The sequence below is a fragment of the Maniola jurtina genome, chromosome 11, assembly GCF_905333055.1.
Source record: "Maniola jurtina chromosome 11, ilManJurt1.1, whole genome shotgun sequence".
NCBI lineage: Eukaryota > Metazoa > Arthropoda > Insecta > Lepidoptera > Nymphalidae > Maniola > Maniola jurtina.
Genome location: NC_060039.1, coordinates 12252104 through 12266271, shown reverse-complemented (window position 1 = coordinate 12266271; position 14168 = coordinate 12252104). Strand labels below are relative to the sequence as shown.

The window sequence follows — 14168 nt, the reverse complement described above, 5'->3', positions numbered from 1 at the left end:
GTGGCATCGTAGCTCCTAAACGAATGGATCGATATTAATTTAGTTTTTTTTGTTTGAAAGGTGGCTTGATCGAGTGTTCTTAGCTAGTCGAAGAAAATCAGTTCAGCCGTTTGAAAGTTATCAGCTCTTTTCAAGCTTTCTTATAGAGGTTTTTATGTCGGGGGTTTTGTTATAGAAACTTAGATCAGTTTGTAGGTATTTTGTTATGGTATGGTAGTCAAAAAATACGCAAACCTTCAAATAGAACCATAGGCGGATAGATAGGTTCCCCCCGAGATCCATAGAGCAAGCACCACAAATCACTACTAATAAAAACTTATTCTGGAGGATAGATTACCCGAAGTTTTCATAAATTACCAACTGATACCTGTAAATTCGTCCGTCGATCCCGTGCAAACTCTTTGATATTCCGGAATAAAAAATAGCCTGTGTCACTCTCCAGGTCCTTAACTATCCATTGCTCCGTTACGGTTTGATTACAGAACAAACCAACACGCAAACACTTTCGCAATCATAGTATTAGTATGATATTAAAAAAGCTAATGCTCGCAATTTCGCCACACAGAGTCACGTTTTTTTTAAATTCCGAATGAACTCTTTGATTTTTGGGATAAAAATTATTATACCTATCTGTCATGTTTATCCTTCTCTAGGGTGCAAGCTATCTCCTTGCCATACTTGTTTGAAATCGGTTCAGAGGCGGAAAAGGTAACCAACAGACAAAGCTATTTTTGCATTTAGGTATCATGTTAGTGCTAATAGATGTTAATTTGTCCAATAATAAACTTAATATAAAAACATTCTCTGCATTAAATCTTCAGAACATCAACCCCGTAGGTAAGTAAGCTCACAACTTGGCCGGCAACATTTCAAAATTACCTGCCTCATTCACGAAAAAGGAGAAAAAGTTTCTTTACAAAAATGAAAAGTTCCCTCTAGGCAGTTCCATAACCGCAAAGTTTACACCAACAGCATTCAGAGCATAGTTGTTACCAACTTAACCTGGATTCCAGCTGTTAACTACAACTATAACAAAATGCACCTTAACGAGCGTATTCCGTTGAGTAAACGCCGCATTAACAGGGCTCTCTCCGTCACTCGCTTCTGCTCGCTTCATACAATCGTAGTTCCAATTTCATTTGAATATTAAGCAACCAAAGTCCATGAAATTTTGCAGACATATTCTAGAAACTAATGTCTGTGTCTGTGGTGTTTTAGATTTTTCTAAAAATATGTAGTTTTAAAATTACAGGGGCTCAAATATTTGTATGTAAATTTTTAAGACCGCGTAACTTTGAAACTGAATATTTTAAGAGAAATCTGGAAAACCACAGACATAGATATTAGTTTCTAGAATATGTCTGCAAAATTTCATGGACTTTGGTTGCTTAATATTCAAATGAAATTGGAACTACGATTGTATGAAACGAGTGACGGAGAGAGCCCTGTTAAGGGTGCGTTTCCACTGAAGCGGGCGGACGTTAGATGACATGATAATTTCATCACGTTATCTCTCAATACCCTGATTGTTCTAAAACACACGTCCTTATTCAGCTCCACTTCAGTGAATACGAACTCTAAGGATAAAACAGGGCTAGCGACATTTTAATCGCACTGACAACGATCGATCTAGATTCAAAGCTCTTATCTTTGTCGAATATCCATCCATACTAATATTATAAATGCGGAAGTGTGTCTGTCCGTCTATCTGTCTGCTACCTTTTCACGGCCCAACAGTTTAACCGATTTTGATAGGCACAGAATTAGCTTTTATCCCGGAGAAAGACTTAGGCTACTTTTTATCCCAGAAAATCAAACAACTCCCACGGGATTCTTTAAAGGCCCATCCATATAACCAATTTATATGTGGTACAAAGGTAGCTTGCATAGAAATTGTCATAGGCTACTTTTCATCCCGGAAAAGCAAAGAATCCGCATGGGGTTTTTAAAAACCTAAATCCACGCGGACGAAGTCGCGGGCATCATTTAGATTTTAGGTTAGACTAGGACCCAGGCTAATAAAAAAAAAAAAGAATTAACAATAGGATTTGTACTGCATTTTCTTAATAACTTGGCTATTATAACCTGACCTATGATCAAGGCATATTTATCAACTTAACCCGAATTCCAGCTGTAAAACTAAAACAAAATACGCCTTAACGAGCGTATTCCGCTGGAAAACACTGCCATAAGGGTAAAATCGCACTAGCGACTTTTAAGGCTGTGATCACACTGACAACGATCACGACTTAAGATAATAATCTGAACTCAGAGTTCTAGAGTAGGGTCCTGTGCTTTGTAAGTGGCGCGAAAGGGATTGACAGCTGTCACAAATTGACCAATCGCTGAGCTTTCGCGTCACCACGCGTCGGGAAGCGTCGGGCCCCACGTTGGGCGCCACTGTGACGGGATAGGCCGTCACAGGAGTAGGTAAATAAAAGTCCCGGGTGTGGGTCGATCCTGCCTTTACTCGTCTTTTCCACCGCACGCGCACTGCAGTTTGAAGCATGAAAAACCCCGACCGGCGTGAAAGAAGCTTGCGGGTTCCGCGTTAAATATTTATTTAATTTTTAAGGAACAAGTTACAACGTTACAGTCATCCCATCCCACCTGCAGCACTCCACTGCCGAAGGAACCTACTCAGTTATGCGTTATGCCTTTAATAAGTCCCTCATTCGTTCATCATAACACGAGTAAAAAGTTTGGACTTTTAAAATATAAATACAACATAATATAATAATATGAATTTTGTGGTACTAGATGATGTCCGAGGCTTCGTCTGCGTTGACTTAGGTTTTTTAAGAATCTCGGGGGAACTTTTTAGTACTAGTAGTAATACTAGTCACTTACAGGGATGGTCCCTATATTCTAAGTAAAACTGTTCTACCAAAAAAAAAATTTCCAAGATAAATACACTTAAGTACTACATACATACATTGGCTGCTATACAGACGGTCAAATTAATGCATTTATAATATCAAAGTTTCGAATTTACCACTAAATTACGCTACGGAACCCTAAAATGAACTTGGATAACAATAAACCTAACAACAAGTTTTTTCGCCTTCCAAATCCGCTTTTCAAAAATTCAATTAGAATCGATTCAGTCCGGAGTTCACAAAGGAGAACTAATAAAAAATTCAAACATCGATTCAACAAGGATCCAAATTGGAGTTTCTTTGTTTGTTTAAAGAGGGTGCGATTTTATTTTAGAGTTGAAGAGAGTATCCAACGTTGTAGTGGGTAACTACCCTCGCTGATTGACATGTTAGCACGCTCCTGTGGGTTAGGGTACGACTACATTGCAAAAATCAAAAAAATTAAAAGCGTGACAGACACATACGCAGATTACATACTAAGTCAGCGATTAAGGTTTTTTTTAGTCAGATACAAGTTAGCCCTTAACTGCAATCTCACCTAGTGGTAAGTGTGATGCAGTCTAAGATGGAAGCGGGCTAACCTGAAAGGGGTATGGCAGTTTTATTAAACCCTTTGGTTTTTTCACAACATAGTAACGGAACCCTAAATCGCTTGGCACGACTTTGCCGGTAGGGTGGTAACTAGCTTCAGCTGAAGACCAGAATAGCGAATTCCAAACCCGGGACCTCCTACTAATAAGACCGCCAGCGTTTACCATTGGGATTAAATTGCGAGTAAACGTGTGCATTCATTTTTTTGCATGAATATAATATACTTACCCAGGGTTTCGGCTCAGACAAAACATAATTTTAAATTTAAAACTTCAAACAAACAAGCGATTGAACTAAAATCGGTCCTTCCAAAGGGATTTGACGGCTACAATGTCACAACCAAAAATACATAGGTAAACTCCCGTGTATTTATATCAGAGTAAAAAAACTGTCAAGCTGTCAATCTTTCGTTAATTTATTCCTTCTGTTTCGCGAAAATCGAATCAAACAACCCTCCAAATATGAGCAATCAGACTAAAAATTCTGTTTGAAAATTTAATAAAACAACCAGTCAAGTGCGAGTGTGACTCACATACCAAGGGCTCCGTACCATCGCGTCGTGCAAGATATAACACTCAGTACTTTTGAATATTTGAATTTGTATTGCAGCCATTTTGAAATTCGCTATCTTGGTTTTTACTATTCGTTGTTAAAGCGGCAATAAAAATACACATTTCAACTCTCTACATAATCTTACGGTTTATGAGATACAGGCACAGCTCGCTGACAGATAGACGGACGGACAGCGATAGTATAATAATAAGGTTCCGTTGGCACTCTTCGGGTACGGATCCCTAAAAACACGCGAGCGACACCGGAGCCAGGCTGTCGCGTAAAATTGGGGAAAATTTGTGAATGCACAGTGTAGACGCAGCGCTATTGTCCTAGGCAGTACAATGGGAGCCATTGTGACTGAAGAAGCAATGGTGCACATGCATGGTGCGGTCGAGAGCGTAGATTGGGTGATGCATTGATAATGTGGCTTGGTAGATATCGTTTAGCCGTCCGCGTCGCGTCGTTTTCACCGTCAATTGTCCAGACTTCTCAGTTGAGATTTTTAGAGACCTCGCACACTACGCGGCCACGATCTGGTCAGCTGTTGCAGTCATGTACACGATGCGTAATTGGTTATAGAGTATATATTATGTGTGTGTGTGTGTGTGTGTGTGTGTGTGTGGGTGAGTGTGTACGTGCGTCCGTACTCGATTACGGTAAAATGTCACCATTGTAATCGCCTCTGATTGGTTAACGCTCGCTTACTATTTTTGACGTGACAACGTCTTATAATTCGATAGAGCCGGCTGCACGCACGAAAAAACATGACTCATGCGGCGTTACCTCGCTCTGAGGTAACGCCGCATGAGTCGTTCCATGTAAGGCTTGAAGTGCAAGCGAGAGCGCGGAACGAGCGACAAAGAAGCACAATCGGCCTTTGTTGTCACGTTCAACTATCGTCAGTAAACCGACTTTACAGACAACCAATTTTTATATTAGATTAGCATAAATTCAGCCAATCGCAACAATTGCGATTGTAATGATGATTAACGCAGGTTTTAAGGAATCGACTTACAGGCACATGAGTAGAAGTGCTACAAGTTACCGGTTGGTCCAACTGAAACCACATGCTGAAACTATTATCGTTCTTACACAGAAATCGACTACTATTAAAATATAGATGCCGACTTCTTTAGTACGCTGTACTTAGTACGTAGTGGAAAGCTGTATTTACGGTATGCAATATGTAAATATTGCGTTCATAAGCACAAAGAAACCCCTGCCTTAATGCATTAGGAATAAGTACGAGAGTGGTCCTTTAAATATTTTGTAGGATATTTTTTGTAAAACATGCTAACAAAAGTCCTTAGCACAGCAAATTATTAAAACAAAGAGTGCGAAGTACGCTTTTATGCCTAGTGTTATATAAAAGATTTTCCAACTGACCTACTGCTTTACATAATTTTAATTGTGGTACACTTGTGGTTCTTACATAATGTCAATTGTGGTACATTATTATTTTCGTAAAGCTCACTTTTAATATCACGAATTTTATAAAACAAACAATACCTGAAAAAGAACTGCTAACAATAAAACAATTAAGAAAATACTGCAAAATAAAGAATGTACACTCCGCTTTCAGGATTCTTTTCTACTTGACCTACTGCTTTGTGTAATTTTGATTATACTTCTTTAGTTTTCATACCTTTTTCATGACTAAAATATTTTTGTTGCTGCATTCATCCCTCCTACCTGCCTTTTATTTACAGCTTAATCTGCGTGGATTTAGGCTTTTTAAAAATCTCGTAAAACCTTTTGATTTCCGGAGATTAAAAATAAATGTACAAGAGGATGCTGTTTTCACCCCTTTCGCACTCTCCGTTCTCCATCTCGGAAGACAATAATTATTATGAAATCTTCACTAAAAAATGAAAACAACCTGGAAAATGCGTCCTTTCTATAAAATAAAAACCGGCCAAGTGCGAATCAGACTCGCACACCGAGGGTTCCGTACTACAGTCGTATCCTTTCGACATTTTGCACGATAAATGAAAAATCATTATGCATAAAAATAAATGAAAATCTGTATTAGAATATGCAGGTAAAGTCCTGTCATATGATGTCCCTTTTTCCCTTATTATTATAGTAATTTTACTTTTAAAGTTGAAAATATGAATTATTTATTTTGCTCATGACCACATTTTAATATTTTTTATGATGTAATCACAAATTCATGGTTTCCGGATTTTCCGCTTACATGATGTGCTAAGACCTACCTACCTGCCAAATTTTATGGTTCTAGTTCAACGGAAAGTACCCTATAGGTTTCTTGACAGATACGACAGACAACGAAGTGATCCTATTCCTTTTGAGGAACGGAATGCTAAAATTTTTTCAAATTGGTTCAGATTTGACGAAGTTACGAGTACGAAATAGGTTACATTAGGTACTATAGTCTAATTAAGAACCTCTTCCTTTTTTGAAGTCGGTTAAAAACCTTTAAACAAAATAAAGTTTGTAGACCCAGTTTCTAGAGAAACCAGGAAATAATATATGTCAGTACGTCATGGAGTAGTTCAAACTATGTCAGTTCACTTCAAAATTCTTGATTAGAAATTGCACTTCGATCAATTTCGACGTTTTAATTGAGTTGTCACACAAGTAGGAACTTTATGACTGTGAATTATTGTTTTCACTTTACAAAAATCCATATGGTCTGTCTATCGTTAAATTTAATCCTTGAGTGGTTTAGGAACTACTTATTTGGGACTAGACGACACCTGCGACTTCGTCGGCGCGGAATTAGGTTTTTAAAAATCCCGTCGGAAATCTGCTTTTCCGGGATAAAAAGTTGCCTATGTCAATTTCCGGGATGCAAGCTATCTACTTCTGCATCAAACATATAAATCGGTTTAACGGATGGGTCTTTGAGAATCCCGTGGGAATTCTTCGAATTTACGGGATAAAAAGTAGCCTATGTCCGTCCGGGATGTAAGCTAACTTTGTATCCAACAAAATCAGTTAAACTGCTGGGCCGTGAAAAGCTGGCAGACAGACAGACACACTTTCGCATTCAAAATATTAGTATGGATTCATTATAGAAACTTTCTGATTCGTGGAAGACCATACTGCCCTAGGCCTTAGAAGTAATCTGCGTTTTAAAAAAATATTTAGAAGTATATCGAAGCTTCAAGTTGGTGATACGGTTGGTATTTGGTAATAATCTAATCCTTGATCATGGACTTATAATAGTCTCCTTGTATATTGTGGCAGTAAACGCCATACTTCCTTGTGTTTACCGGTTGTTAACTTTATTATGGCGGAAGCGAGGTTATTTTTACAAATGGCAACGCATTACTTTGACGAATGGTGAAGACCGATTTGCATGTCCCAACGATTTAGATACGAAATGCTTTCACAGTTCACACTGTTTTAACAAATATTTAGATATAGCTTTTTGTGTTAACATGTTTAAGAGGCATGCTAATTTAAGTTAATATTATTTGAGCATTTGACCGCAAAGTGATTCTTCTCTTCTCGTAGAAAAAACTTTAGCTTATTGCCTTCAAAATTAAATTAATGCGAAAGTGTATATGTCTGTTTTTCTTCTATCATTTTCTCGGCTTATCAACTGAACCAATCCTGACACAGCATACTTAGTTTATAGCAGTAACTAGACAAAGAATAATTTATGACCCGGAAATTCAAAGAGTTCTCGCGGGATTTTTTGAAAAACCTAAATCCATGCGGACGAAGTCAGCTCATCAACTAGAAAAAAAATTGCTTTTGTATGACTATGCATGTGGCCTTATAGGTATTTTACTGTAGTATCTACAGGTTATCGTACAGGTTATCTATATCTTCTCGGTAGGAACGGCATTCCGAACCAGTGGTAAATTATTTGACGATTCAAAAGCACTTGTAAAAGTTTATTTGAATAAAAATCTATTCTATTCTATTCTATTCTATACTTACCTAAGTTTCATGACTTAGCGACCCAAAAAGGTTATTCATGTCCTAAGCCAATTCGCGCCTATCGGCTAAAAAAAATCATGAGAATACTTTCCAGGATTTTTTTTTACACAACCTCGGATATTTTTTTAAAATTAAAATGCAGGTGACATTTTTATGATAGGTACGTAACGCATTTCTTCGTAGACGTACAACATAACACGGCTAATTAACTCTAGCGAGAGGCAAGGAACAAGTGGCGTTTGCGAGTAGTCTGGTCTCGCGACGTGAGTGACCCTTCACACACGACACGCCTCAGCCGTGACAGATGTGAATAGGGATGACCAGCAAAATGTATTCTGTGACAATTTACTTCAATAAAAGCTAATTTTTCTCAAAACATTCAAGTTTAGCGTCTCAAACTCGTGTTTTTGAAGATTTGCTAATAAATAGGGCATTTCCTCGCAAGACATACAACATAACAAGGCTAATTAACTCTAGCAAGAGACAAGGAGCAAGTGACGTTTGCGAGTAGTCTGGTCTCGCGACGTGAGTGACCCTTCACACACGACACGCCTCAGCCGTGACAGATGTGAATAGGGATGACCAGCAAAATGTATTCTGTGACGATATACTTCAATAAAAGCTAATTTTTCTCAAAAAATTCAAGTTTATCGTCTCAAACTGGTGTTTTTGAAAGATTTGCTCTTCAAACCGGCATTTCTTCGCAAGATGTACAATAACTATTCTAATATAATAGTGTGTATGATAACTAACTAATCAACTCTATCAAGAGGCAAGGAGCAAGTGGCGTCTTGCGAATAGTCTGGTCTCGAGAAGTGAGTGACCCTTCACACACGACACGCCTCAGCCGTGACCGATGTGAATAGAAATAAGGGTGACCAGTATTATTATAAAAGGAATGATCTAGTGGCTAGCTTAAAAGGCCACTTTAGTGATCGGACTACCTTTGCACCCTATCACAACTGTTTTTCTACTTATACAAGGAACCAAAAGCTTAATTTGCTATAATCTGCTGAAACAGACAAATCTGTATGGTGCAAGATGCAGCATGCGATAAGGTATACACCGCCCGCCTTCCCACTGCTAAACACGCAGGTAAAGCCAGCCACCAAGCAAGCAATACGCACCACCACCACGCAGCACCACACAAATGTATCTCACATCGTGACGGATTTGTCCCTTTGGACTAAAAATAGTGACGAAATAGAGAGTGGACCCATGTTTGCTCACACACTTTTGCACTAGGTATAAAAATCTCTTTTTATCTCTATATAAAAAACTAGCTTAGATCTAGAAATTCTAATAGGAGAACTAAGTCATGTTTACAGAGGACATTTAACATTCCTTCACATCAGCTGTTGACAACCCTGTTGACCACTGAAACGAATCACTTTAACATCCCTAGGAATAGGCTCTTTCTCACTGGATAGTAAAATATCTCAAGCGTGCATTTCGAGTTATTGTGTTTCAAAATACTTCGAAATGTCTTTACTCTTTACCTACTTTACCTACTCTATAAAATCGTTATTTCTGTAAGTCCTTACTTCATATACCACAGGATTAGTAAAGCTAGTTGATTCGCCCGTCCCTCGGATAGAATTTTTGAAAAGGGTTATTTATCCCCCCTCCCCGTATCGTCCCCCCTCCTCATATCCCGATTGCCATCTCGACCTGTCGCGTACTATGCTTACATGCCAAACATCAAGTTTAGAACTAAGTCCAAAAAAAGTTTACCTAATTTCTCCAGTTTCGTATTTTTTAAAATATCGCACATTAAAAACAAAAATGACAATAATTCTGAGTTACAACTAGGTCCATTGTAAAGATTTTTCTCGGGAACTGGTATTGCTAGATGACGACTCATTTTTCCCCGAAATAATTTTTACAAAATAGTTAATGCAAAAGGTCGCAACCGCAAATTGGTTAGCAGACGAAGCGAGCATTGTCCAATTAGCGTCGTAATTAATATTGCGTGACAATTTCAATCACCGTCAGCTCATTGCGACGCGGCGACCGTTCGGGTGGTGAGAAATATTTTACACATTTTATTACAATTTTTATACTAGGAATTTTTACAAATTTTAGGGTTCCGTACCTCAAAAGGAAAAACGGAACTCTTATAGGACACTTTGTTGTATGTCTGTCAGTTTGTCTGTCTGTCTGTCCGTCCGTCCGTCGTGTCTGTCAAAAAAACCAATAGGATACTTCCCGTTGACCTAGAATAATAAAATTTGGCAGGTAGGTAGGTCTTATAGCACAGGTAAAGGAATAAATCCGTAAAAAACCGTGAATTTGTGGCTCTACATCATTAAAAAAAAAATTAAATGTGTTTATTTATTTATTTATTCAATTTTCAAAGTAAGATAACTATACCAAATGGGGTATGCTATGAAAGGGCTTTACCTGTATATTCTAAAACAGATTTTTTTATGCATAATAGTTTTTGATTTATCGTCCAAAATGTCGGAAAAATTACCCGAGAACGGAACCCTCGGTGCGCGAGTCTGACTCGCACTTGGTCGGTTTTTTACAATTTAATTGGTCCTCCTCATTTTCATCAACCCATATCACCGGCTCACTGCTCAGCTGGGTCTCCTCTCAGAATGAGAAAGTTTTAGTCATTCTCACTTGCAATAGGCTATGTAAGTTATGCGGATGAAGTCGTGGGCATAAGTATTCATAAAGTCCTAGAGATACTTTTCCCAATGCAAATAATTCACAAAAGGCCCCAAAGATTTGTGAACAGTGCGAAAACTTTCCCGAAGTGTCGGGGTAGGTATCTTATGAAACTTCGATAAGGAACTGACTCCTAAATCATGATAATGTTTTATGAGTTTTACCTCAAATCAGAAAGACCGTAGGCTAACCGTAGCTCAGGTATAAGGTATACTAATATTATAAATGCGAAAGTGTGTCTGTCTGTCTGCTACCTTTTCACGGCCCAACAGTATAACCGATTCTGACGAAAAGTACAGGGTTAGCTTATATCCCGGGGACGGACATAGGACATTTAATCCCGGAAAGTCAAAGAGTTCCCACGGGATCTTTAAAACCTAAATCCACGCGGACGAAGTCGCGGGCATCCTCTGGTTAGGATATAAGTTGTAATTTTTGCAATACCTACATATTATATCACAAGTAGGTACCTATGTCGCATATGTATCATCATCATCATCATCAACAGAGTGACGGGGCTTCCAGCGACGTCTTGCCAGTCTTTCGTTGTCCAAATCCAGCGACTCCCTGCGACTTGTTTGATGTCGTCGGTCTACCTAGGGGTCTTCCAAAGTTGCGCTTTCCGGTACTAGAGGTCACTATTCTACCACCTTGGCAAACGTAGGCATAGGTATCTATTACATAGGTCTATTTTACTCAGATGTTATAAATACCTAATCAAAACTTACGAAAACCTTCGAAGTGGCTGAGATGTGCCAACTCGCACTAGAGCTTCAAATAGAAAATGCCAAAACAATATTATAATAATGAAAAATTTGTACATAGATCGGATCGCTTTTAATACAAGTGTAAATTAAAAATTTATAACAACCCCGACAAGTGAAGGTTAGGTACAGTAACTAGAAAAGAGCTGTCAAATTTTGTTAACAAACGGCTGAACCGATTTTCTTGGATAAGTTGGATTTTTTCGAGTGCTAAGAACACTCGATCAAGCCACCTTTCAAACAAAAAAACTAAATTAAAATCGTTTCATTAATTTAAGAGCTACGATGCCACAGACAGATACACAGATACACAGATACACACATCAAACTTAACACACCCCTCCCTCTTTTTGGGTCATACAAGATATAACACTACGTACTTTTTAATTTTTTAATTTTGCATGGCGCCATTTTGAAATTATATTTACTTAATATATCTATTTATATTTACTTATATGTATTCTTTATTTGAATTATCGACACTAAAAATACACACTCTGTGAGCATTTCAACACTCAACCTGTTACGGTTCATGAGATGAAGCACGCTAACAGACAAACAGGCACGGGACCCTAAAATTGGAAGTATGGGTTTAAAAAATGTCCGTACAAACAACTTGCTTTCTAAAACGTATTATCCAGATTAAAAACGCCACAGAAAGATATAATGTTTAGTCGCTCTAATATAATACGGTGTAGTGAGAATTGTGGTCCTGGCAAATGAATTAGAGATGTGGGCGGAGTCTATTTTAATTCTGGATAATTGACACCCTTTGGCGCAGCAGTGGGAATTCTAACTCACGAAGTAAACTATCCGGGATCATTCTTTGTTGAGAAAAAGGTTCACTTATTTTAGAAAATATTATTTAGATTCACTTAGGGGTTGAAATTACTAAAATTCTATCTTAGCGAATGTCTACATCATAATAGCCATCTGCATGCCAAACAGCCCGATCCGTCCAGTTGTTTGTGCTGTGCATTGATAGATCAATCAGTCAGTAAATCAGGCAGTCAGTCAGTGAGTCAGTTTTTCCTTTAATATATTTAGATTTAGTAGTAACTCGTAACTTCATTTCCTTCAAAGTCCTTGTGGCTGTCGCTTAGTAGTGTTAAATAAATATTAAAAAGTAAATAGGTATTATGTTTTTATAATTTTATGCTAAATAAATAAAACAATTAGACAGGTACCATGAGTTTAACATTGTAATTTGTATCGTGATGGTATTTGTCACATGACCTTCAGTATTTAGATAAGTACCGAACGCGAAGAATTCACGGGTATTGCATGGGTTAGAACAATCCAAGGGTTGTTTTATTTATATGAGGGCGAGTGCATGTGATGGCTGGAGGGAGAGGGTGGCTACAGAGTACCTATTTTAGAGTTAGATAAAATAGGCAAACAAAAATATTCCCTATTTAAATTAGGACCGATTTTTTAAAATTAAATTTTTCGAACAAACCGACGTCACGAGGAGATTTTTTTATAACATTCTATGTAATTACTAATTACTGTACGAAATATTAATTGTAGTTGTGTCTCAGAACGCATAATACAGCTTTTGCACGAGCTATATTACCGGTGACTTCGGTTACTTTATTTTTTTAAATAAGCTACTTTTTTATGGATGGTTTTTTACGAAGAGCATCCACCTATCTCATTGGCTGGGCAGCGCGATTTGTTAACCATATGAGTGAACGAGAGAAAGGATAAGATTTAATACACCCCTAATTTGTAAGAAGCTTCGCATAAAAGTATCACGCGACTCACGAGTCACGGGCTTTATATTTATTCATCTTTTATATCATCATTCATCCTTGCATTCATCATATAATCTCATGTTAATCAATATGATTAATTAAATTGACGTTGCCTGAAGCTTACAACCTTTATATGTTATTAACTGAAATGATTAAAATGCTTCCACTTTGATTAAAATATACAACAGGAACTATTTAAATTAATTAAAATACAAAATAAACCTCTAGAATGTCCCGTTCCTCATTAATTTCGGCTCGTTCTTGTTACTGCTGTCAATGGCATGTCAACGAATTATTTTGTAACCGCATGTCATTGAAGTAAACTTTCAGTACAAGGGTCATCAAAAGATGCAAATCGAGCATGGAAGTAGCTACTTACTAATTAGGTAGCTTAGGTACATCTAGGTACGTAGGTATTGATTGGTTGGTTTGTCCTTCAATCACGACGCAACGGATCAATGGATCGACCTCGATCCGTTGATCCGTTGCATGGATATTGCTGTAGTAGACCTGAAAAGTAACATTGGTTACTTTTTATGCCGGGAAATCAAAGAGTTCCCACGAGATTTTTGAAAACCTAAATCCACGAAGTCACGGGCTTCAGCTAGTAATTTTATATCACTGTGTGGTGGTGGTGATGAATGATGATAGTAATACTGAAACTGATTATATTTCGTTTTAGAGGCAGCCCTACCGTCCCTAAGTTTATGAGGGGCTCGACTTTACAACTAAACCACGTCTGTATGTCACACAGCTAATTTGAATGTAATAAAACTAATAGAGATTTCATTTTATTTCTACTCTAATTGCTTACGATGGTCAAGTGTACAGTATCTAAGACTAGTTGATGCCCGCGACTTCCTACGCGTGGATGTAGGCTTTTTAAAAACCTGTAAGAACACTTTAGTTTTCCGGGATAAAAAGATGTCTAAGTACTTATATCAGTTTCTGGGATGCAAGCTACCTCTGCACCAAATTTCATAAAAAACGGTTAAACGGATAGGCCTTTAAGAAAACCGTGGGAGTTCTTT

The 14168-nt window shown here is 37.8% G+C and overlaps 1 protein-coding gene across 1 annotated transcript in view; it reads right to left on the bottom strand.

Annotated features, from left to right (window-relative positions):
- Window positions 1-14168, bottom strand: part of LOC123869436 (kinesin-like protein CG14535) — a 460509-nt gene that overhangs the window by 443499 nt on the left and 2842 nt on the right. The gene's annotated exons all lie outside the window — the stretch shown is intronic.